Raw genomic sequence first — 25,576 nt, 5'->3', positions numbered from 1 at the left:
TTACATTGAAAAATCAGATTTTTATTGAGTGAAAAATTCTCTTTGAGTTTTCTCCAAGAATTTTCTCTTGAGTTTTTTTTAGAAGTGGTTTTAACAATCTTTTTGTTTGTGGGAGCCATCTTCAGCCTTCTTCTTGTGTGTGCTTACATCGGCGGGGAGATTAGAGCTGTTTGAAGGGAGTTGTGAAATCTTTTTTTGATTTCAAGGCTGTTTAGGGCTTTCCTTATTTTTATTGCTGTTTATTTTTCTTTAGATTTTTCTGCTCATATCGATTCATTGATTAATTTTTTTATTCATTCTTGTTGCGTTTCCAGCCTTTCCCAATCTTCAAGAAAATGTTTCTATTCACAATTTTAAAATTATCTTGCCGCCCAATTATCCTATCTCTGATTCAATTCAGTTTGCTAAATTTTAGAATTAACTTGCTGTTTTGTGTTCAATTGTCAGATTCGACTGATTGGATTCTTTCTTGAAGTTCAATTTCATGTTCTTGGCTTCCAAGAATCCCCTATTAATAAGTGTTTTGAGTTGTGGCTGATTCTTTATTGTTTTGGGGTTTTATTTCAGATCTGGAATTTTAGGATTTACTTTTTTCTGTTTCGTTTCAGATCAAAGCGTCTAAAGCTTTCATAGGATTTTCCCGTGACTTGACAACTCGATCTTGGTCCGTGCGCAACCCCTTTAATTTGGTATCAGATTTTAGGCATTTTGGGTGTTCTTGGTTGAGTTCTAAACTGATTTCCTAAATATAGTAGTTTTTACCCAGAAAAAGTTTTGGAAACAAGATTCATTTGAGTGGGTAAGTGTTGTCTGATTGGTCTGAAATTTTATATGCATGTTTGTGGAACTATGATAGAATATTAAAAAATATTTCCCACAAAAAAATCAGTAGAAAAATTCAAAAAATAAAAAAAGACGAAATCAAAAAAAATTTAAAAAATATTCAGCGGGTTGAGTTTAGTGCTAAAACTTTCCAGATCAAGTATACAATATTTAAGTACATTCTAGTTTAAATTTCGTGATTTTTGGAGATCGGGAACACCTTGAACGAAGTTGTCAAGTTACTCCACAGTTTTTCGGGTTTTCTGGTATTAGCAATTTTTATTGATTCTTAGCTGTAGGATTTCAGTTGTTTTGCTTTTATTCTTCCTTTACACTATCTAAAACCTTTTTTTTCTTGTGTTAGTAGGATTTAAAAGTGTGCACAATTCTTCCTCGGTGCGACACAAATCAATTGGTGTCTCGTCATTTTTGGACTCTTAGTGCAAATTAGGATTCTTTGGTAGTTACGGTTCATACACTTTCTAAATTGATTGATATAGACTCTACTAAAAAACTCATAAGACTAAATTCTACCTCTTTGAGAATTTGATTTTCCTTTTTGAGTGATTAACGGTGAGGTTTGATAAATTTTTTTTCGGAGTGTTGAGTGTTTGTTTTGCATGAATTCCAAAAGGAAAAAAATAAGATGCATAGAATGGATCAAGTTGATGATGAGCATAATGATGTCCATGACAAATTTAAAAAGTTCCAACAACAGTTAGACGAATAGGCTGCTGCAATTACACAAATAAATGCTATACTTCAAACATTGAATGCTACTATCAATGAGATGCGATTGAATCAAGAGCCTCAGTATCGGGTTCCATTTAAAGAAGATGTGGATAACCAGCCTCCTGCTCATAGGCACGCTCCTAGACGTGTCCCTAGAACTGGCAATGATTTTCATGATCGTGGGTAACCCTCTTTGGCAAAACCAAAGTTCACAATTCCTCAATTTCGTGGTAAGAATGATCCAGAAGCTTATTGTGAATGGGAATCTAATAGGGGGTTGCACGTAGACCAAGATCGAGTTGCAAAGTCACGAGAAAATCCCTAAGAAAGCTTTAGACAATCGGATCTGACACGAGACAGTAAATTAAAATCTTAGAATTTCCAGATCTGAAACAAAAACCCCAAAACACTAAAGGATCAGCCAAGAAACAAAAACACTTGTGAATAGCTATTCATGGAAGCCAAGAACATGTAATTGAATTCAAAAGAGACTCCCAACACCCGAATCTGAAAAGAATAACACAAAACAGAAACAAATTAAACTCAGCAGATCACAAAATCAAATTGAATTAGATCTAGGGTTTGGGCGGCAAGAAAAGAGGGATTTGTGAATCAAAAACGTTTCTTGTTGTCCAAGGATTGTACCGAACAGATTCTTGACGGTTGAGAGTGTTGGAAATGCAACAAGAAAGTTTAAACAAGTTAGTTAATGAAATCGACACAACCGGAAAATTAGGATGAATGAACAGCAAGAAAAATAAAGAAAAAGTCCTAAGAAGCCTTGAAATCGAGAAAGATTTCACAACTCCCTTCAAACGGCTCTAATCTCCCCTCCAATGAAGAACAATGGCAAGAAGAAGGCTGAAGATGGCTCCCACAATAAAAAAGATTGTTAAAACTACTTCAAAAGAAAACCCAAGAGAGAATTCTTGGAGAAAACTCAAAGAGAATTTTTCACTCAATAAAAATCTGATTTCAAGTGTAATGTAATGTGTATAAGGGTGGTTGGCCAAGCCATATATATAGGCCTCCTAACTACTTTCCTAGCCCTACTAGGAAAACTCAAAAAAAACCCTAATTTTGACTTTCAAAGGAGAATTTCGTCCAAGGCCTTTAAATGGGCCTCTTGGACTAAATTTTTACATAGAAATTTATTCATAAAGTCTAAAAATTAAAATTAAGTATTTAAAGAATTAAATTGGGCCACTTTGACGATTTGGCCTGATTTTCAGCTAAGTCTAATTTAAACTTCTGGATTGGGCTTGGAACATCTTATTGGGCCTTGTTTTCAAGAACTTGGGCTTGTACTCTGTTCTCTCCCGAAATTGTCTTGTTAATGCTCGTAACTGAGATCCAATGCGCCTTAGTTGCAAGATTCGGTTTCTTAGACCAAGGTTTCCAAGATTTGAAATCTTGATTTTCTTGATTCTTGAAATCACTCAAAACAGCAAAATTGGACCAAGATTCGGTTTCTTGATTTTCTTGAAAACAAAAAAGTGAATCTTGATTTTCTTTTTCCTTTGTATACGCATCTAAGGCCTTTGTGACTCATATCAGAATCTAAAATTGAACTTATATTTCACTATTATAAATGTCCGGATGATGAAAAGGTTTCGTTAGCAACACTGGAATTTTTAGATTATGCATTAAGTTGGTGGACTCAACTTGGGGTAAATCATCATAGGAATTATGAAGGTGAGATTACGACATGGGATGAGTTGAAACAAGTCATGTATAATAGATTCATTCTGCCTCATTACTATAGAGAGGCTAAAACAAAGCTTAGACAACTTGTTCAAGGTAGTAAGACGGTACATGAATACTTTAAGGAGATGGAAATGCTCATTTAGAGAGCTAATATGGAGGAGGATGAGGAAACAACTATGGTTCGATTTATTGATGGTTTAAATAGGCCAATAGCTAATACATTAAGGCTACAGACATATATTGATATTGAAGAAGCCGTTCATAAAGCCATTGAGATCGAGAAACAATTAAAGGAACAAAGGTTTGGTTCTTTCTCTACTTCACAATATTACAGAGGTAACACTTCCAATTATGAATTTAACAGTTCGAAACTACCTTTTGTTGCTAATAAGTCTTCTTTTAGTAATGGTGGTAAGCAATCAGATTGGCAGAAAGGGGCTCCTATTAAAATGAAAACACCTTTTAAGCAGCCTAATTTAAGCGATTTGAATGTGAAGAGGTCTCGTGAGATTGAATGTTTCAAGTGCAAAGGGCGTGGTCATTATAGTAGGGAATGCCCTAACACTAGATTACTTCTTATGAAAGATAATGGTGAGTATGCTTCCGACTCTGATAAAACAGATCTGAAAATGCCCAAACTTATGGATGATAGTGATAATGGAGAAGAGTTGGTTGAACCACCAAAAGAAGGGGACTGTGCTGACTTTCAATGCCTTGTAGTCTACCGCACCCTTAACATCCAGATGAGAGATGATGTTGATAACCAAAGGACCAATATTTTCCATTCTCAGTGTTTTATAAAAGGTAACTTATGTTCACTTATTATTGATAGTGGGCGTTGTTCGAATGTAGTTAGCAGTTATTTCGTGGATTCCTTAAAGTTACCTTGTATCAAGCACCCTAATCCATATCACCTTCAGTGGCTTAATGAATGCTCGGAAGTTAAAGTTACAAAACAGTCCTTGGTCACTTTTAAGCTCAGAAATTATGAAGATGAGGTATGGTGTGATGTGGTCCTAATGCATGAGGCACACTCGCTCCTTAGACGACCTTGGCAATTCGATCGTGATGTTACACACCAAGGTAAGCTCAATAGATACTCCCTTGTAATTTAGAGGCTGAAAATTCAGTTTTGCTCCTTTCAATCCCAATGATGTATATAAAGATCAATTAAAGATGATGAAATTTTGTGAGGGGGTGAGGGAGAAAGGACAAATACAAAAGACAGAGAGAAAAAAGGCTAGTAGTGAAAAAAGTCCAAATTTAAATGGCCCAACAGTGAGTGAATCCGCAAGTGGTAAAATTAGAGTGAAAAATTTGATGGCAACAAAAAAAGATGTGCGGAGAGTCCTACTCAATAAACAGCCTTGTATCCTTGTGAGGTTTAGGCAAAACTATTTATCTTTATCTAACATTAACAAAAATTTGCCTAGTGTGTTTCAATGTCTTTTGCAGGATTATGAGGATGTTTTTAGTGAGGCCCCTAAAGGTTTACCACCTTTACGTGGGATAGAATATCAAATTGACTTAGCACCCGTAGCTTAAATACCAAATCAACCAGCCTGTAGAAGCAATCCCGAGGAGACAAAGGAACTGCAAAGGCAAGTTGAGGAGTTACAAGACAAAGGGTACATTTGTGAGAGCCTAAGCCCTTGTGTTGTTCCTATTTTATTGGTATCGAAGAAAGATGGTACGTATAGAATGTGTGTTGATTGCCGTCCAACCAACAAAATAAAGGTAAAGTATACACATCCAATTCCTCGACTTGATGATATGCTTGATGAATTACATGGTTCAATTATATTTACTAAAATTGATTTAAAAAGCGGTTATCATCAGATTCGAATGAGGGAAGGCGATGAATGGAAAATAGCCTTTAAAACAAAATTTGGATTGTATGAATGGTTAGTTATGCCTTTCGGCCTTACTAATGCATCGAGTACATTTATGAGATTAATGAATCACGTTTTAAGGCTCCACTTGGGTAAATTTGTAGTAATTTACTTTGATGATATTTTAATTTACTCAAAAACATTAGATGATCATGTTTTCCATGTTAGAACCATTTTAGACATTCTACAAGCTAAAAAATTGTTTGCCAACCTTGATAAATGCACATTTGTTGTGATAAGCTAATATTTCTAGGTTTCATAGTCAGTGCTCAAGGTATTCATGTCGATAAGGACAAAGTAAAGGCAATCAAGGAGTGGCCAACTCCTAAATCGGTAACTGAGGTAAGATCTTTCCATGGTTTAGCTAGCTTTTATAGATGACTTGTGAAAGATTTCTCCACTATTGCTGCCCCATTAACAGAGGTTATTAAAAAATCCATGGGTTTCAAATGGGGTGAAACTCAAGAAAAGGCTTTTCAGACCCTAAAAGCTAAGTTATATTCTGCTCCTTTTCTTCGATTACCTGATTTTACTAATACTTTTAAACTTGAGTGTGATGCTTCATGAATTGGAATTGGCGCCATTTTAATGCAAGATAAGCAACCAATTGCTTATTTTAGTGAAAAATTGAATGGTGCACAATTAAATTACTCAACTTATGATAAAGAACTTTTGGCATTAGTTCATGCACTTCAAGTATAGCAACATTACTTGCTGCCTAATGAATTTGTAATTCATACAGACCATGAATCCCTTAAATGGTTAAAGCGACAAGGTAAGTTGAGTAAACGGCATGCCCGATGGGTGAAATTCTTTGAAACATTCCCTTATGTGATAAAATATAAGATAGGTAAAGATAATGTAGTTGCAGATGCTTTGTCAAGACGATATGCTTTATTAACTACATTGAATGCTAAAGTATTAGGGTTTGAACATATTAAGGAGTTATATAATGATGATGCTGATTTCGGCCATATCTATAGAAATTGTGGACATACTACTTTTGAGAAGTTTTACCTTGCAGATGGCTTTCTTTTTCATGTAAACAGGTTGTGCATACCAAAGTGTTCCATGTAAGACTTATTGATTCATGAGGCCCATAGTGGGGGTTTAATCGGACATTTTGGAGTGGCCAAAACACTAGTCATCTTGCAAGAACACTTCCATTGGCTACATATGAAGAAGGATGTCAAAAAGGTATGTTCTAAGTGCATTACATGTAAACAAGCAAAATCTAAGGTAATGCCTTATGGCCTTTACACTCCGTTACCGATTCCTACTTCGCCATGGGTAGACTTGTCCATGGATTTTATTCTAGGTTTGTCACGAACTAAGAAAGGAAGAGATAGTATATTTGTTGTTGTTGACAGGTTTTCCAAGATGGCACATTTTATTCCTTGTCACAAAACAGATGATGCTACACATGTGGCAAACTTATTTTTTAAAGAGGTGGTAAAACTTCATGGCATCCCTAAAACAATTATCTCCGACAGAGATGTCAAATTCCTTAGCCACTTGTGGAAGGTATTGTGGGGTAAGCTTGGTACGAAATTACTGTATTGAACTACATGTCACCCCCAAACCGATGGCCAAACTAAGGTAGTTAATCGAATTTTAGGAGCCTTATTAAGATCTGTTGTGGGAAAGAACATTAAGAATTGGGAAGAATGTTTTCCATTTGTTGAAATTGCATATAATAGATCTATTCATTCTACAACTGGCGATTCTCCATTTGAACTTGTTTATGGTTTTAATCCACTAACAGTACTTGATCTTGCGCCATTACCACTTGAACATATTGTTAATTTAGATGGTGAACAAAAAGATGAGTTGGTGAAATCCTTACACGAGAAGGCTAGGCAACGAATTGCCAAAACAAATGACATCAACACCAACAAAGCGAATAAGGGGCACAAACGAGTTGTCCTTGAATCTTGAGATTGGGTTTCGGTCCATTTGAGGTAAGAACGATTTCCTATAAAAAGAATGACTAAGTTGGTCCCAAGAGGTGATGGCCCTTTTCCAAATACTCGAGCAGATCAATGATAATGCATACAAAATTGATCTACCCGGTGAGCACAATGTAAGTTCTACTTTCAATGTGGCTGACTTGTCTCCAATTGATTTTTCAGATTTGAAGACGGATCTTTTTGAGAAAGGGGGGAATGATATGAGTCACAAAGGCCCAACTCAAGCTTAAGAACGTGATGGGCTCAAACTACCACAAGGCCTAATAATGAGGTCAAAGGCCAAGTAGATGTGTACGAAACTAAATGGAACCATTCAAGACTTCATTAGCAAGGCCTTAGATGTATATACGAAGGAAAAAGAAAATCAAGATTCACTTTCTTGTTTTCAAGAAAATCAAGAAACCGAATCTTGGTCCAATTTTGATGTTTTGAGCGATTTTAAGAATCAAGAAAATCAAGATTTCAAATCTTGGAAATCTTGGTCCAAGAAATAGAATCTTGCAGCCAAGGCGCATTGGATCTCATTTACGAGCATCAACGAACCAATTTTGGGAAAGAATAGATTACAAGCCCTTGAAGACACGGCCCAATAAGATGTTCCAAGCCCAATCTAGAAATTTAAAATCAGACTTAGTTGAAAATTAGGCCAAATTGTCAAAGTGGCCCAATTTGTTAAGTTTCAATTCTTTAAATACTTAGTTTAAATTTTAGACTTTATAAATTAATTTCTATGTAAACATTCAGTCTAAGAGGCCCATTTAAAAAGCCTTGGCCGAATTTTCCTTTAAAATTAAATAATTAGGATTTTTTTTAGTTTTTCCTAATTGGGTTAGGAAAGTGATAGAGGCCTATATATGTAAGGCTTGGCCGGCCACACATAACACATTACATTGAAAACTCAGAGTTTTATTGAGTGAAAAATTCTCTTCAAGTTTTCTCCAAGAATTCTCTCTTGAGTTTTTTTTAGAAGTAGTTTTAACAATCTTTTTGATTGTGGGAGCCATCTTCAGCCTTCTTCTTGCTGTGTGCTTACATCGAAGGGGAGATTAGAGCCGTTTGAAGGGAGTTGTGAAATCCTTTTTTGATTTCAAGGCTTCTTAGGACTTTCCTTATTTTTATTTCTGTTTATTTTTCTTTAGATTTTTCTGCTCATACCGATTCATTAATAAATTTGTTTTTTTCATTCTTGTTCCATTTCCAGCCTTTTTCAAACTTCAAGAAGCTGATCGGCAACCTTCTTGGTAGCAAGAAAACATTTTATATTCACAATTTTCAATTGATATTGCCGCCCAATTATCCAATCTCTAATTGAATTCGATTTAATAAATTTTTGAATTAATTTGTTGTTTTGTGTTCAATTGTCAGATTCAGCTGTTTGGATTCTTTCTTGAAGTTCAATTTCGTCTTCTTGGCTTCCAAGAATCCCCTATTAATAAGTGTTTTGAGTTTTGACTGATTCTTTATTGCTTTGGGGCTTTTGTTTCAGATCTGGAATTTTAGGATTTACTTTTTCCTGTTTTGTTTTAGATCAAAGCGTCTAAAGCTTTCGTAGGATTTTCCCGTGACTTGACAACTCTATCTTGGTCCGCACGCAACTCCCTATCAACAAATCAAGAGAATAACAATTCACGCTTCCCTTCGTAATGACTTTATCAACCACAATCGAAGAATAACAATTAATCATATAAAATGAGGGGATCTTTTAAGAACTAAGTCACCAAAAGTTTTATCAATAATTTTAAAATCTGCACGGGACTCTGTTGCTAAAATTTCCTTACCTCGCTTACCTTCAGGCTCATGTAGTGTGATTTCATCTTTGCCTATGTTGATCGTATGAAAGCGTCTTTCATCGGAAAGGTATTGAAGTTGAAAGTTATCTTTCGGTCTTTCGGGAACCTGAAAAGTAGCAACACAAGAAAAATTCATATCTTGGTTAGTGGAAACATTCCTTACTACCCTTTCCTCATCTTTTTCTTTTGTTTCTTTTTCGAACTCATTTTCTCTTCTTTCTTCAATTTCTTTTTCAATTCTCTTGTCTGTTTCCTTTTCACTCTCAATCTCTTTTTTCTCTTTTTCATTCTCTTTTTCTTTTTTGATTTCTTTTTCTGTCTTCCTTTTATTACAAGATAGAGATGTTACAAATGAATCAGAACGAAAAGACTCTCGTTGGGTATGTACGGAATGACTTGCATACGAACAATGATCACCTTTTTGAAATTCATTCTCAGTGGACGAGTTCCTTGGGGCATACGAATGATTACTTGTGATTTCTCGTTCATCAATTTGGAAAACTTCACGCTCGAAACTTGCTTTGCATCGTCTTGAATTTCTCGTTCGATAGGAATCATGATATGAATCTCTTCTCGAATATTTGTTGGATGTTCGTGTTCTTGGCACTCTCATTTTTTCCCTTTCACTTGAATTAAGTTGTCCTCGTTGGGCTCTTTACTCCACTTGGTCCAATCATATTTCATTGATAGTAGTACTTAATGTTTGAAGTATGACATTTGTTTGTGTGATTGTAGCAGTCTGTTCTTTTAACTGTTGTTGGAACTTTTTAAATTTGTCATGGATATCATTATGGTCATCATCGACTTGACCCATTCTATGCATCTTTTTTTTTCCTTTTGAAATACCTGCAAAAACAAACACTCAACACTCACGAAAAAAAATAAACAAATCTCACCGTTAATCACTCAAAAAGGAAAATCAAACACTCAAAGAGGTAGAATTTAGTCTTGTGAGTTCTTTAGTAGAGTCTATATCCATCAATTAGAAAGTGTATGAACCGTCACTACCAAAGAATCCTAATTTGCACTAAGAGTCCAAAAATGATGAGACACCAATTGATTTGTGTCACACCGAGGAAGAATTGTGTACACTTTTAAATCCTACTAACACAAGAAACAAGAAGGTGTTAGGTAGTGTAAAGGAAGAATAAAAGCAAAACAAATGAAAACCTACAGCTAAGAATCAATAAAAATTGCTGATACCCGAAAACCCGAAAAAAAACTGCGGAGTAACGTTGCAACTTTGTTCGAGGTGTTCCCAATCTCCAAAAATCTTAAACTGGAATGTCCTTAAATATTGTATATTTGATCTGGAAAGTTTCGGCACTAAACTCAACCCGCTGAGTATTTTTTTATTTGATTTCGTATTTTTCTATTTTTTGACTTTTTCTACTGATTTTTTTGCGGGAAATATTTTTTAATATTCTATCACAATGCCACAAACATGCATGTAAAATTTCAGACCTATCGGACAACATTTACCTACTCAAATGAATTTTTTTCCAAAAATCTTTCTGGGTAAAAACTGATATATTCTAGAAATCAGTTTAGAACTCAACCAAGAACACCCAAAACGCCCAAAATCTGATACCAAATGATAGAGGGTTGCGCACGGACCAAGATTAAGTTGTCAAGTCACAGGAAACTCCTACGAGAACGATACACACTCAGATCTGAAATGAAACAGAAAATTAAACTTAGAACTAACAGATCTGAAATGAAATACCCAAAACAAGAAAAAATCAGCCAAGAATTGAAACACTTATTAATAGTGTTGATTGGAAGCAAAGAAAATAAATTTAGTTTCAAGAAAAGACTCCCCCAAGCCGAATCTGCAAAGGAGAAAACAAAACAAAAAATTAAACTCAAAATCCAGCAAACTGAATTGAATCAGAATTAGGAGGCTTGGGCGGCAAGATCTATTGAAGAGTATGACTAAGGGACGTTTCTTTAATGCTAAGAATGGTGCCAAACAGATTCTTGAAGAGTGAAATGGCTGAAAATGCAATAAGAGAAATTAAATCAGGTTAATCAACCAATCGGCATAAACAGAAACAACTAAAGAAAAAATAACAACAAGAAAGATGAATAAAGTTCTAAGAAGCCTTGAAATCAAGAAAGATTTCATAACTCCCTTCAAACGGCTCGAATCTCCCCTCTAATGTAGAACAATGGCAAGAAGAAGGCTGAATATGGCTCCCACAATCAAAAAGATTGTTAAAACTGATACGGCAACGCCCCACATCCCAACTACCTTGAGAAAATATCCTTTGGAGCTAGCCCGAGGTCCTATCACCTGAGCACGAGCCAAGCATTTTAAAGAGGTTGTTTCAACTTTAGTGGATAAAGTTTGGGGCGAGACCTTGGCTGAACATATCGAAGAAGCTTGGGCCAATCCTATGTGCTTTCCATGCAATTTGTTGCTAGCTGAACTCAGCTCAATTTCAGCTCAATAGATTTTAATTCAGCTCTATGATCTTATTCCAGCTCGTTTGAGATCGATTGCAAATTTTGTGATTATGTGTTTTAGCTGCTGGAATTAATTTAATTTGTTTGTAAAATAAATTAGTTTAGTTAGTTACAGCATGCATATAAATTAATTTGGTTGTTAATTTCATATTAAATACATTTTACATTATTGCATGGTTTAAATATGTTTTTCCATTTAAATTCATCCTAAGTTTAGACATCAATTAAAGTTGTTTTTGTTCAGCTGATTTTTAATGCTTTGCTAATTAATTTGTGCTGTTACATTACATTCTTTAATTGTGTCAAGGTGCAGCTGAATTTATGAGTTAATTAATTTGTCTTCTGCTTGGTTTTAATGTGTTCACATTTAATTAATTAGCTGCATGTTTGGAGAATTAAATTGGCTGCTGTTTGAAGTCTTCTGTGTGTCCATTCGGCCAAAGGAGCTATTGTTTCCTTCTCCAAAGCTGCCCATTTATTTCTTTCACATGGTTGGATACATCTTGGCTATTCGGTTCATAGTGTTCACATTCAAGGACTCTTCAAGGCTACCTTTTCACAGTCTTTTGGCTGTTCAAAGACCATCTTTAATGCTTATCACCATTCAGCCAAAAGATGCCAATTTAAGGAGTCATTTAAGCACATTAGCCGAACCTTGCAAACTCCATTCAGCTTATTTAACATTTTTGTTATTCTTAGTTGAATCCAAGGCCTCTAGAAGCTGACCATTCACGTTCTACATACACATGGATGCTACCTAGAAATTTCGAGGAAGATTCATGTCATTAAAGCTTAATACATTTGACTATTCATGTACTTAATTAACTATTCGGCTGGCCATGTTTTGAGCTATAAATATGAAGCTCATAAGATGTATTTCAGACTTTTGATACTTTTAAAATCATATTGAGTTATTTGGTGAGAATTTTCTCTCAAATTTTGTTCAAGGACTTAGCTTGGCTTATCTATTGTCAGTGGCGTCAAACTTAGTCTGTTTTCTAAACTTATCACTCGAATTGAGTGTGGCGTTCACCCAAAATTATACCTCTGGTTCTTACCTTCCTAGGTAACGGGTCAAGGTCCCAAACCATCACAAATTCCACCTTAAGTGTCTTATAAACCCCGGGTCAACACTCATTATAGTGTTGGTTTAGTTTCGACCTTAAGCCGATTCATTCTACTCCATTTTCGTAGCAATTTATTTCTTTGTTTGTTTGACCATCAAGCCTTTGTCATCTGAACTTTTCTATTTGAACCTATCATTGTTAACTTGCTCCATACATATCCATCTTTCCAAACTAAACAACCAAATCGAGTGATACTTCTTGTTAGACGATGGAACATATAAACGACTCGGATCACTCAACGGAGCCGGGATTGTATCAAAAACTACTTCTAAAAAAACTCAAGAGAGAATTCTTGGAGAAAACTCAAAGAGAATTTTTCACTCAATAAAAATCTGATTTCAATGTGTCATGTCTGTGTGGGTGGCCGGTCAAGCCATACATATATAGGCCTCCTACTACTTTCCTAACCCTATTAGGAAAACTAAGAAAAAAACCTAATTGTTGGCTTTTAAAAGGAAAATTCGGCCAAGGCCTTTAAATGGGCCTCTTGGATTGAATGTTTACATAGAAATTAATTCATAAAGTCTAAAAATTAAACTAAGTATTTAAAGAATTAAAACTTAACAAATTGAGCCACTTTGACAATTTGACCTAATTTTCAATTAAGTCTAGTTTGAACTTCTTGATTGGGCTTGGAACATCTTATTGGGCAGTGTCTTCAAGAACTTGGGCTTGTAATCTGTTCTTTCCCCGTTGAAGCTCGTAACTGAGATCCAATGCGCCTTAGCTGCAAGATTCGGTTTCTTGGACCAAGATTTTCAAGATTTGAAATCTTTATTTTCTTGATTCTTGAAATCGCTCAAAACAACAAGATTGACCCAAGATTCGATTTCTTGATTTTCTTGAAAACAAGAAAGTGAATCTTGATTTTCTTTTTCCTTTGTATACGCATCTAAGGCCTTGCTAATGAAGCCTTGAATGGTTCCATTTAGTTTCGTATGCATTTGGCCTTTGACCTTGTTATTAGGCCTTGTGGTAGTTTGAGTCCATCACGTTCTTGAGCTTGAGTTGGGCCTTTGTGACTCGTATCACAAAAGATGAGAGTGAAAAAAAGGTTTGTATATAAAGGAAAGAGAAGTCAGGAAATCAATTTTGCTAAAACAACCTTTGCTCGTTCTTTTGTACAAGGAAAGTTTGCTTGGTACTAACGAATTTGATGACAAGTTACCCTCTTCTATTTTGTCCTTATTGCAGGAATTGAAAGACGTGTTCCCGGAAGAAATTTCGAGTGGGTTACTGATATGATCTGGCCCGGGTGATTGAGTCGATTCACTTGATTGCCCGATTGTCGACGAGAAGTTTTTATTTTGATGTCGTATGAAAATTAAGTTATGGAGATGTATAAGCGGAAGCAAGCAATTTGGGTTCAAAAGATGGCTTGGATTGATGTTTTTTATAGGTTCAGTTTAATAAAGAAATAATTTATAAATTGATAGATAAAATAGAATGGAAGTTGAACTCAAGCATCAAGAATGTTTCAATACTAAAAAGTATTGCCCCGAATCTTATATTGCTTAAGGTGAATTTTGATGAAGAACAGATGATGTGATCCGGCCTGGGATATTGAGTCGATTCACTTGATTGCTCGATTGTCGACGAGAAGTTTTCGTTTTGATGTCATATGAAAAATGAGTTATGAAGATGTATAAGCGGAAGTAGGCAATTTGGGTTCAAAAGATGGCTTGGATTGATGTTTTTTATAGGTTCGGTTTAATAAAGAAATAATTTATAAATTGATAGATAAAATGGAATGGAAGTTGAACTCAAGCTTCAAGAATGTTTCAATACTAAAAAGTATTGCCCCGAATCTTATATTTCTTAAGGTGAATTTTGATGAAGGATAGAAGCGGACCTTGACCCATTACCTATATGGAGGTAAGAACCAAAGGTATAATAATATGGTTGAACGCCACATCGATTCGGTGATAAGTTCAATGGAGTTCGGATTGACGCCACTAGCAAGCTAGATAAATCACTTCGAGACTCGAACGAAAGAAGAGAGGAGGTAACCTCACAAGAATAAAAGTTCTATTAAGTTTAATTGATCAAATTCTGTAACCTTTTACAATAAACAAGTAAACTATTTATAGGCAAAGACTAAGCTAGCCGAATAGCCACATAAATCCTTAGAAATTAAGCAAATAAATTCATCTAATGGTCTTGCTAAATTGGGTTGAATGTGAGCTCCAATGGTCAACTTCTAGATGGATAAATGAATCTTGGACAACTTGGATGGTGCATGGATGAGCTAGGTTCGGCCAATGAGCATAAATAAGCTCATTTAAGATGAAACTTTTGCTGAAATGTGACCAACAATTAAAAGGAAATTCAGCAGCTAAATGATGTGTGAAAGCTCATCTTTGAAGAGTTTTGAAGTGTGAACACCATGAACCGAACACCCAAAATGTATCTACAATTTGAAAGGATTAATTGCCAGCTTTGGAGTAGGAAACATCATTTCCTTTGACCGAATAGTCACTTAAGAAACTTCAAAAATCAGCACACCATTTTAATTGCATTCCATGCATGTATTGCCAAATACATTGAATCCAACGTGCATGCATCTTTTAAATGCACTCCCACATTCGGCCAACCTACAAAAAGGAGCTAATGAACTTACATTAATTTATATTCAGCTGAAACATAATTAAAATATAATCTAGACAATTTAAATTCACATAATTAGAACAAGACACAATTAATTAATCTAAGACCTAATTAATTCGGTTAGGACAAGACACATTAAAACATGTAAAAAAACATATTTATAAGCTGTAGGAATTAAGATGACTTAATAACATTTAATAAAACACAATTAACATGCATCATTAAATTCGTCCAGATTTAAGACCAATTAAACAACGAAAATTAATTGAGCTGTATATAACTAAATTAACTAACTCAAATAATTATTTCAGCAACTATATTATCGCATAAATGGAATTAAGCTAGATTTGAGCTGATTTGAGCTCTTGGAGCTGGAAACAAGATAAATGGAGATCAACGAAATGGAATTGAACTAATTCAGCTCGCATGGGTTTGCAAGCAATGCTTAGGAAGCTGGTCCAAAAGTGTGCCGAGGGCATGGTCGTGTCAGTTGCCACCTATTCGTGGGATTGAGCATCAGATAGATCTTGTGCCGGGAGCCGCGATTCCAAACCGTCCTGCCTATCGGAGCAATCCTGAAGAAAAGAAAGAACTACAAAAAAAAATTAATGAGCTTGTTGAGAAGGGCTATGTGCGTGAAAGCCTTAGTCCATGCGCCATTCCTGTTTTGCTAGTTCCCAAGAAGGACGGAACGTGGAGAATGTCTGTAGACTGTCGTGCCATAAACAAAATAACCATTAAGTATCGACATCCTATACCGTGATTGGATGATATGCTTAACGAGTTGAGTGGCGCAAGTTTCTTCACAAAAACTGATCTCAAAAGTGGTTACACCAAATACGCATGCGCGAAGGAGATGAGTGGAAAACTGCTTTTAAGACAAAGACGGACTTTACGAGTGGCTCGGTATGCCATTTGGCTTAACGAACACCCCAAGCACCTTCATGAGACTTATGAATCACGTTTTAAGACCTTTCATTTGTAGATTCTGTGTAGTATATTTTGATGATATATTGATTTATAGTAAAAACTTTGATGAATGTATTGCATTTAAAGGCTGTTTTGGAAGTTTTGAGGAAAGAAACCTTTTATTCTAATTTGAAGAAATGTGATTTTTGTACTAACAAGGTTGTGTTTTTAGGTTTTGTTGTTAGCCCGGAGGGCCTTGAAGTGGATCAAGAGAAGGTCAAGGCGATCCAAGAATGGCCCTGACCGACAAATGTTTCCCAAGTACGAAGCTTTCACGGATTAGCCAGCTTCTACCGCCGATTCGTGCCGCACTTTAGCACTTTGGCCGTGCCATTTATCGGGGTTATCCGCAAGAATTCTAACTTTGTGTGGGGAGAAGAACAAGAAAAGGCATTTCTGAACATTAAACATTGCTTAACTCATGCACCATTATTAGCATTGCCAAATTTTGATAAAACTTTCGAGTTAGAGTGTGATGCATCAGGTTTAGGTATTGGAGCCGTATTAATGCAAATGGACGCCAGATTGCATTTTTTAGTGAAAAATTCAATGGCGCTGTGTTAAACTACCGAACATACAACAAGGAGCTATATGCGTTGATTCGAGCCTTAGAAACATGGCAACACTACCTTTGGCCCAAAGAATTCGTAATTCATACTGATCACGAATCTTTGAAGTATTTGAATGGGCAGCATAAGTTGAACAAAAGACATGCCAAATGGGTAGAATTTCTTTAATCTTTTCCATATATCATTAAATATAAAAAAGGTAAAGAAAATGTAGTGGCTGATGCACTATCTCGAAGGTATGCTTTATTAAACGTTTTGGATTCCAAATTGATGGGGTTTGTATTTCTTAAAGATCTATATTCCAGCGATGTTGATTTTGGTGAATTTTTCAGGTTGTGTGAGAAAGGAGCGCACGAAAAGTATTATCGTCACGATGGATACCTGTTTCGTGAAGGGAAGCTTTGTATACCCCAAGGTTCTGTACAGGAAGTGTTGATTGATGAAGCGCATGGTAGTGGGTTGATGGGGCATTTCGGTGTTGCCAAAACCTTAGCCACACTCCACGAACACTTCTTTTGGCCCAAGATGCGATGAGACGTAGAACAGTTTTGTAATCAATGTATTGCATGCAAGCGGGCTAAGTCTCGAGTAAAACCCCACGGTTTGTATAAACCTTTACCCATTCCTGAAACCCCTTGGACTGATATTTCCATGGATTTCGTGCTAGGTTTACCAAGAAGTAAAAATGGCCGAGATTCAATATTTGTAGTTGTGGATAGGTTTTCAAAAATGGCCCATTTTATAACGTGCCATAAAACTGATGATGCCATGAACATTACTAATTTACTTTTCAAAGAAGTGGTCAAATTGCATGGTATGCCTCGGACGATCGTGTCTGATCGTGATGCGAAATTTCTTAGCCATTTCTGGAGAACGCTATGGGGGCGACTTAAACTTTCATAATATCATTTACTGAAGCATTTGTCGAACCTTTCCGTTTTCATACTTGTTGAACCACTAGAATAATATCGGATACGCGGGAATCTCGTACACTAAGTGCCCACATGTCGTCAAAACCACTACTAACTTATATCTCATATCAATGCTCTCTCTCGAGCCATAAATAGGACTGCTCACACGAGCTGTCAGTTAAGACATAGCTACTCGGTGCTGCTTACACAAGCTGTCAAGTAACTGCAACACATGCCAAAAACTCAACCATTGGTAGGACGCACGAGACTAGCACCCAAAACACGATAACCCTTAATGACATGTTATTTGTATCCTATATATTCCTAACATTCAAATGAGATCCGAAAGCCGCTGAAATTTTGTTGGATATTTTTGTAGAGTCATAATTTTAGTATATATAACGTGGAACATTTAAATCGAACATAATCTAATGCTATTTAAATTAACGAACATACCTTAAACATGAACAAAGAAATGCAATCGATTAATCCAATACTTTATCTTTTCCCTGATCTAAATCCATACGTTACTTTTCTTGATCTATATAGTCAAATTTATCTCATTCAAATTTCATTCTATTCAATTTAATCTAAAACTCATTTTGGAAAAATTACCATTTTTCCATATACTTTGAATTTCTTAGGAATTTAGTCCCTAGTTCATAAAAATAGAAATTCATGCAATTTAGTACAATCCCACTATAGCTCACTAAGGCCCTTAGCAAGCCCTACATTTCCTTTATTTGATAATTTAACCATGAATTTTTTATTTTTTAATTTAACCCCTAATTGACAAATTCATTAAAATTTCCTTTACTAAAGTCTTTCAACTATCATCAAGCATTCATTTTCATCCATCAAAAATCAAAAGCAACTAACATACATTCATGGTAAAACCCTATATTTTTAACAATTTTGTAAATTAGTCCCCGAGCTAGCTAGATTAAGCACGACTCCAAAAACATAAAAATCATCAAAAACAGGATGAAAAATACTTAAATGCACAAGAACAATGGTTGGCCAAATGTTGAATGTTCAGAAATGGTGGTTTCTCCCTCAAAATTTCTGCTAGGAGAAAATGGAAAACGTAATTTTCTTTTGATTTTATTTATTTTATTATTTAATTATTTATTTACTTATATCACCTTACTAAATCCCATTAATGATGTCCAAACTTGTCCACTACTAATTTTAATGGTCTATTTACCACTTAAGGCGTCTCATGTTTCAATTTCATATCTAATTGACACTTTTACCTAATAGCCATAAGTTTTGCACTTTACGCGATTTAGTCCTTTTTATCAAATTAAGCATGCAAACAATAAAATTTCTTCACGAAATTTTTATAAGATACTACTATCATGCTGTAAACATTAAAATAATAATAAAATAAATTTTTTGACGTCAGATTTGTGGTCCCGAAACAACTGTTTTGATTTCACTAAAAACAGGTTGTTACACTTCTTTAATTCCATGCAATTGCTAGAGAACTTTAACTAAAGCTATACTTTTATTTCTCAGTTCTTTAACTTCCCAAGCTAGAATTTTGATTGGTTCTTCACTGTACGTCATATCTGGCTGAATCTCTGCATCTACAGGTGAAATCACGTGTGAAGGATCTGATCGATGCCGTCGTAACATCGATACATGGAATACATTATGAATATTTTCTAACTCTGATGGCAAAGATAAATCAATAAGCTACTGGTCCAATCCTCTCAATGATCTCATACGGCCCGATGAATCATGGAATAAGCTTTCCTTTTGGGCCAAATTAGAGAACTTTCCTGCAAGGCGCTAATTTTAGAAATACTTTGTGGCCGACTTGAAATTCAATATCTTTTCTTTTCAAATCTACGTAAGATTTTTGTCAATCCGAAGCTGTTTTCAAACAGTCATGTATCACTTTGACTTTTTCTCCTATTTCTTAAATCAAATTAACACTGAATAACTTTTTCTCACTTAGCTCAGTCCAATATAATGGAGTTCGACATTTTCGACCATACAAAGCTTCGTACGGCACCATTTTAATACTCGCTTGATAAATATTATTGTATGCAAATTCAACCAACGGCAAAAATTTCTCCCAGTTACCTTCGAACTCCAAAACACAACATCGAACCATATCTTCGAGTATTTGAATTACTCACTCAGACTGACCATTGATCTGTAGATGAAATGTTATACTAAAATGCAGTTGAATACCCAGAGCTTCATGTAACTTACTCCAGAATCGGGACGTAAACTGTGGATCCCTGTCAGTGATAATAGAAACTAGCACACCTTGTAGTCTGACAATGTTATAAACTTATAATTCAACCCATCTCTCAAGTGAAAAGTCTGTACGCACGAGATTGAAATGTGTGGATTTAGTCAAACGATCTACAATGACCCATACAACATCTCTCTTTCTTAGAGATAAAGCCAATCCCAATACAAAATTCATCGTAACACGTTTCTATTTCCACTCTAGAATCATCACAAGTTGTAATAAACTAGAAGGTACTTGATGTTCAGCTTTAACTTGTTAGAAGATCAAACATTTTGATACAAACTCTAAAATCTCTCGTTTCATTCCTAACCACCAGTACATCTATTTCAAATCACCATACATTTTATTATTACCAGGTTGTATCGATAAGCTATGTCTGTGAGTGATAGCAGGTTGCATGCGGACCAAGATCGAGTTGTCAAGTCACGAGAAAGTCCTACGACATCTATAAACAACTTGGTTGAAACGGAAACAGAAACAGCAAATTAATTCTCAAGGATCAAGAAACCCAAATCAAAATAGGAAATAGAATACTTGGGTGGCAAGAAATTTGGAAAAATTATGATTAAAGGACATTTCTTGATGCCAAAGAATGTTTCAAAAATAGATCTTGAAATTTGGGAATGGCTGAAATGCAACAAGAACAATAAAACAAGTTAATCAATAAATCAGCACAAGTAGAAAAATTAAAGAGGAATAAACAACAAGAAAGATATAGAAAGTCCTAAGAAGCCTTGAAATCAAGAAAGATTTCACAAATCCCTTCAATCGGCTCCAATCTACCCTCCAATGTAGAAACACGGCAAGAAAAAGGCTGAAGTGGCTCCCACAATCTAAAAGATTGTTAAAACTAATTCTAAAGAAAACTAAAGAGAAAATTCTTGGAGAAAAACTCAAAGAGAATTTTCAATCAATAAAATCTGATTTCAAGTGTATTATCTGAAGGGTGGCCGGCCAAGCCATATAAATAGGCCTCCTAACTATTTTTCTAACCCTATTAGGAAAACTAAAAAAAACCCTAATCATTGACTTTTCAAGGAAAATTTGGCCAAGGCCTTTAATGGGCTTCTTGAGCTGAATTTTTACTTAGGAATTTATTTATAAAGAAATAAAATTTCACAAATTGGGCCACTTTGACAATTTGGCCTAATTTTCAACTAAGTCTAATTTAAACTTCTTGGTTGGGCTTGGAACATCTTATTGAGCCGTAACTTCAAGAACTTGGGCTTGTAATCTGTTCTCTCCTGAAATTGGTTCGTTGATGCTCGTAACTGAGATCCAATGCGCTTTAGCTGCAAGATTCAGTTTCTTGGGCCAAAACAGCAAGATTGAACCAAGATTCGATTTCTTGATTTTCATGCAAACAAGAAAGTGAATCTTGATTTTCTTTTTCCTTTGTGTACGCATCTAAGGCCTTGCTAATGAAGTCTTGAATGGTTCCATTTAGTTTCATATGCATTTGCCTGACCTTTGACCTCGTTATTGGGCCTTGTGGTAATTTTAGCTGTGACACCCCTAAAGTGACCCTAGTCGGAAAGCGGTTTCAGGACCGCTAAACCGAGTCACCAAATTATTTGAATGTGATATTTATTGTCTAAAATATGTGATTATGAAGGTGTGAAAGTTTTAGGCTTCGATTTAGTAAATTTGCATGTGAATTTAGTCAAAAGGACTTATGGGTGACATTTTTGAAATGTGATAGGCTAATCTACAAGGACCTAATAGTGCATGTAATCAAAAGGGAGGGCTTGCATGTCAATTTTCCCCCTAATATGTAGTGGCCGGCCATGAGCATGGGTGGACAAGATGTTATGGCTAAAAACATGTCATAAACATGATGGGGTAGTGCATTATGTAAGGATTAATAAAATAAAGAGCATGGGTGGACAAGATGTTATGGCTAAAAACATGTCATAAACATGTTGGGGTAGTGCATTATGTAAGGATTAATAAAATAAAGGGCATGGGCAATAAAATATTAGTGTTAGTAGGATGAGAAACAAAAAAAGAAAAGAAAGGATGTGTGTGATTGTCCCCCCATTGCCGTGATGAAAACAAAGAAAAAAGAAAAAAAAGTGTCCATCCTTTAACATTTCTTTTGGCCGAAAATTCTAAGGAGGAAGGAAGAAGAAGAGGATTTTCTTGCTTCATGTTCGGTTGGTTGGTGTTTAGGAGGAGGAAATGTTGAAGAGATTCGGCCATGCTTGTAGCTAGGTTAAGGTAAGTTTGATGTTGTTCCATGAGATTCATGCATATTTTTGATGTTAGTTTGAGTTCTACCTAGCCTATGGTTTAAATCTTGCTATGTGATGAAGATGATACTCGGCCATGGGTGTTGTTTTCTTGGTTGGTGTTTGTTTCATGCTAAATCTAGATGAACAATGGGGGTTGTCATTTAGGTTAAGATCAAAGAAATTAATCTTGTAAAAACTTTGAACTAATAATGCCCATATGTGTGATAGCCGAACATAGACTTTGTTTAAAGTCTTGGTCAAAGGCCGGTTAAGTGTTTTGGAAATGATTAAGCTAGGTGTTTGATCTTTTTGGTTCGGCATAGTACATAAAATGTTGCTAGATGGAGAAAAAAATTCGGCCAGCAAGAGGTGTGCTAAGGCCGAATATAATTTTGTATATTAATGAGTGATGAATGTGTTGAATTGATGGAATGGAGAGGATGTTTTAATAGTGCATATATGTGTATTAGCCAAGTTTTGAACTTGAAACAAAATGGTATTTGGTCAATACAAGTGACCATACTTGTAGAATGTATTAAGTATGCAATCGGCCTCAACATAGACATGCATGTTCGGCCACACGAATGAATGCATAGATTGATGTTGTACATTCGGCTATAGGTAAGCATAATGATGATCCTATCTTGACTTAGACAATCGGCTCAAGGAGAATTTGTTAAGTGCTTAGTTAATTGATATTAGGTTAATGATGTGTGTATTTGGTCATAAAGGTGCACATGAGGAAATGTTTGATTAATTGTACTAAATTGCTTAATGTGATTAAAAATGCGTATGACCATTTTGTATTTGAGCTAAAGGTGGCCATATGACCTATCAAATTCATTGTCATATTCGGCCATAAGCTAGCATAATGAGACTTTAATAAGTTAAATTTGTTTGAATTAGCTCAAGAGCTTAGAGGACCAAAGTTGGATAAAGGGAAGGAAAAAGTGATCGAATAGCCGCCGAAATCGTTCAACAACATCCGAGGTAAGTTTTAAGTGATTAAACGTTGAGTAAATTCAATCATAATAGGACATAATGAGTTGATTTAATAAGATATGATGTGGCCATGATATGTTCTAAGCTCAAATGGTAAGTTCTTAAGTGTTTGAGCTTGGGAATTTAAGGGTAATTTGAAATAGTCTGCTTAGGACAGCAGCAGTAACGTGACTTTAGAAAATCACCATAAATTTATGGATTTGAATTAGAGGCTGAATGAGACATGAAATTAAATATTAATGAGTCTAGTTTCTTATAAAAGAAACCGTGTAAGCAAAGGAATTTCCGATAATGAGATACTTAAAGTTGTGTGAGACAGCACAGAATGACACTGTAATCCTCTGTTCTGTTTTTAGAAAATCATTATAAATTGTACAAAAATGGTTATAAGATAAAATTTATATGCTTAGACTCCTTAATGAGTCTAGTTTCAAATTAAATCAAATACAACACATTTTGAAATCTGTAAAATGAGAAATTTGATTCGTAGTGAAGAGTGGTCAGATTAGTCAAATAGTGAAACAGGGGAAACTTTAAGAAAAATCTGGTATTGATTGGCCAAACCTAAAATTCTGGAAATTTTATGGATGGAAGATATATGACTCTATATTCAGGAAAAATTAACGGAAAGTGATTTGGAGTTTTGTAGCTCCAGTTATAAATAATTTAGTGACTATTGCTCAGGAAAAATAGCTTGTGCTGAATTTGAGATTGTGTTGTAAACCTTGATAAACTTGTTTTAGTTGCTCATAAGCTATTGATTAAACCCATACGTGAATTCTAAATTGTGATATTGGAAAATGATAGATGTAGATTCAGCCAAGACAGTGTGTATACGTGAAAGTATATGTGGTATGTGAAGTATATTTGGATAATTGTGATGTGAATACATGAAAATCTATATTTTGATTTAGGATTCTATGTGATGGATGTGAACATGCATATATGAGATAAGGCCTAATGGCCGATGTGATGAATGTGAAAGTGTATATATGTGATAAGGCCTAATGGCCGATGTGATGAATGTGAAAGTGTATATATGTGATAAGGCCTAATGGCCGATGTGATGAATGTGAAAGTGTATATATATGTGATAAGGCCTAATGGCCAATGTGATGAATGTGAAAGTGTATATATGTGATAAGGCCTAATAGCCAACGTGATGGATGTGAAAGTGTATAAATGTGATAAGTCCCGAATGGCATTTGTGTCAGTACTATATCCGGGTTAAAACCCCGCAGGCTTTATGCGAGAATATTATCACTGATTAATGTCCGTAAGCTTCGTGCTCGTACTATATCCGAGCTCTAAAGACCCGATGACTACGTGTGGGGATTTTGTCCGGGTAAGACCCGATAACTTCGTGTGGAGATTATGTCCGGGTAAGACTTTGTAATAAGAATTGCTTATAAATATATTCAATGCGAAAGGTTAAACAGGTATGTACTCCAAGTTTATATGTGAGCTTGATTTGCACTAAATCATAAGGTAGTTATGTGATGCATACGAGAGCAATCTATGAGACTATTCCTATGATTATGTGACATCGGATCAGTGTGAGAGGTTATGTGAAATCATACGATATATCTATGTCATATGAGCTCACTTTTATGTGAAAGTTTATCTGCCTATTGTATATGTTGAGATGTGCATATTCGGTAAAGGGATGGTATGCCCGAAGGAAGAGTGAAATAAAAATACGAACAACTATGTTATAGTTTGATTGTTATCTGTTGACACTGCTTAAAACTTACTAAGCATTGTAATGCTTACTCCGTTTACTCTGTTTCCTCTGTTTTATAGATCTCATTTGGAAGCTACAGGCTCGGGGATCATCAGCAACTAGTCACACTATCACTATCCACTGTTTGGTACTGCTACGTTTTGGATTATCTTATGGCATGTATAGAATAGACTAGTGGCGGAAGAATATTTTTGGTTAATGTATATAAGCCATGCGAAAATGGCATCTTTTGAATGTTTACTTAGAGAAGTTTAAATTTTATCCCTGGCTGTGCTTAGTACTTATTTAAATGAATGATCTTTATTTCAAGAAAAAAAATTCAAAATTTTACTGTTTTGACATGAGTTACAAGTCCGGTAATGCCCCTTACCTATTCTGGCGACGGTTACGGGATAGGGGTGTTACATTTTATTGGTATCAGAGCTACGGTTTAGTCGATTCTAGGACTAACGTAGCACGCGTGAGTCTATTTATACATGCCATAAAGTGATAAAATGATAGTGTGATGATTTTTGGCTATTAAAATGTGTTTGCTGTATTGTAATGAATCTTGATCCCGATCGAGCTGTAGCAAGCTTCTGACTATGAGAATTTGCGATATAACTTCACTTAGATATGCCTAAATTATTAAGTTGATCAGGTACGTATCATGTACTCGTATTTGAATTTCGATTTGGATTGAATTATAAGGGTATAAGTGATGCAATTTTGAAAGAGTGTTATGACTATAAATGTGATTTTTGTATGTGGCTATGGAAC

Source organism: Gossypium hirsutum, chromosome D11 (assembly GCF_007990345.1).
Source record: "Gossypium hirsutum isolate 1008001.06 chromosome D11, Gossypium_hirsutum_v2.1, whole genome shotgun sequence".
Taxonomy (NCBI): Eukaryota; Viridiplantae; Streptophyta; class Magnoliopsida; order Malvales; family Malvaceae; genus Gossypium; species Gossypium hirsutum.
Note: the sequence above shows the minus strand (reverse complement) of the source record.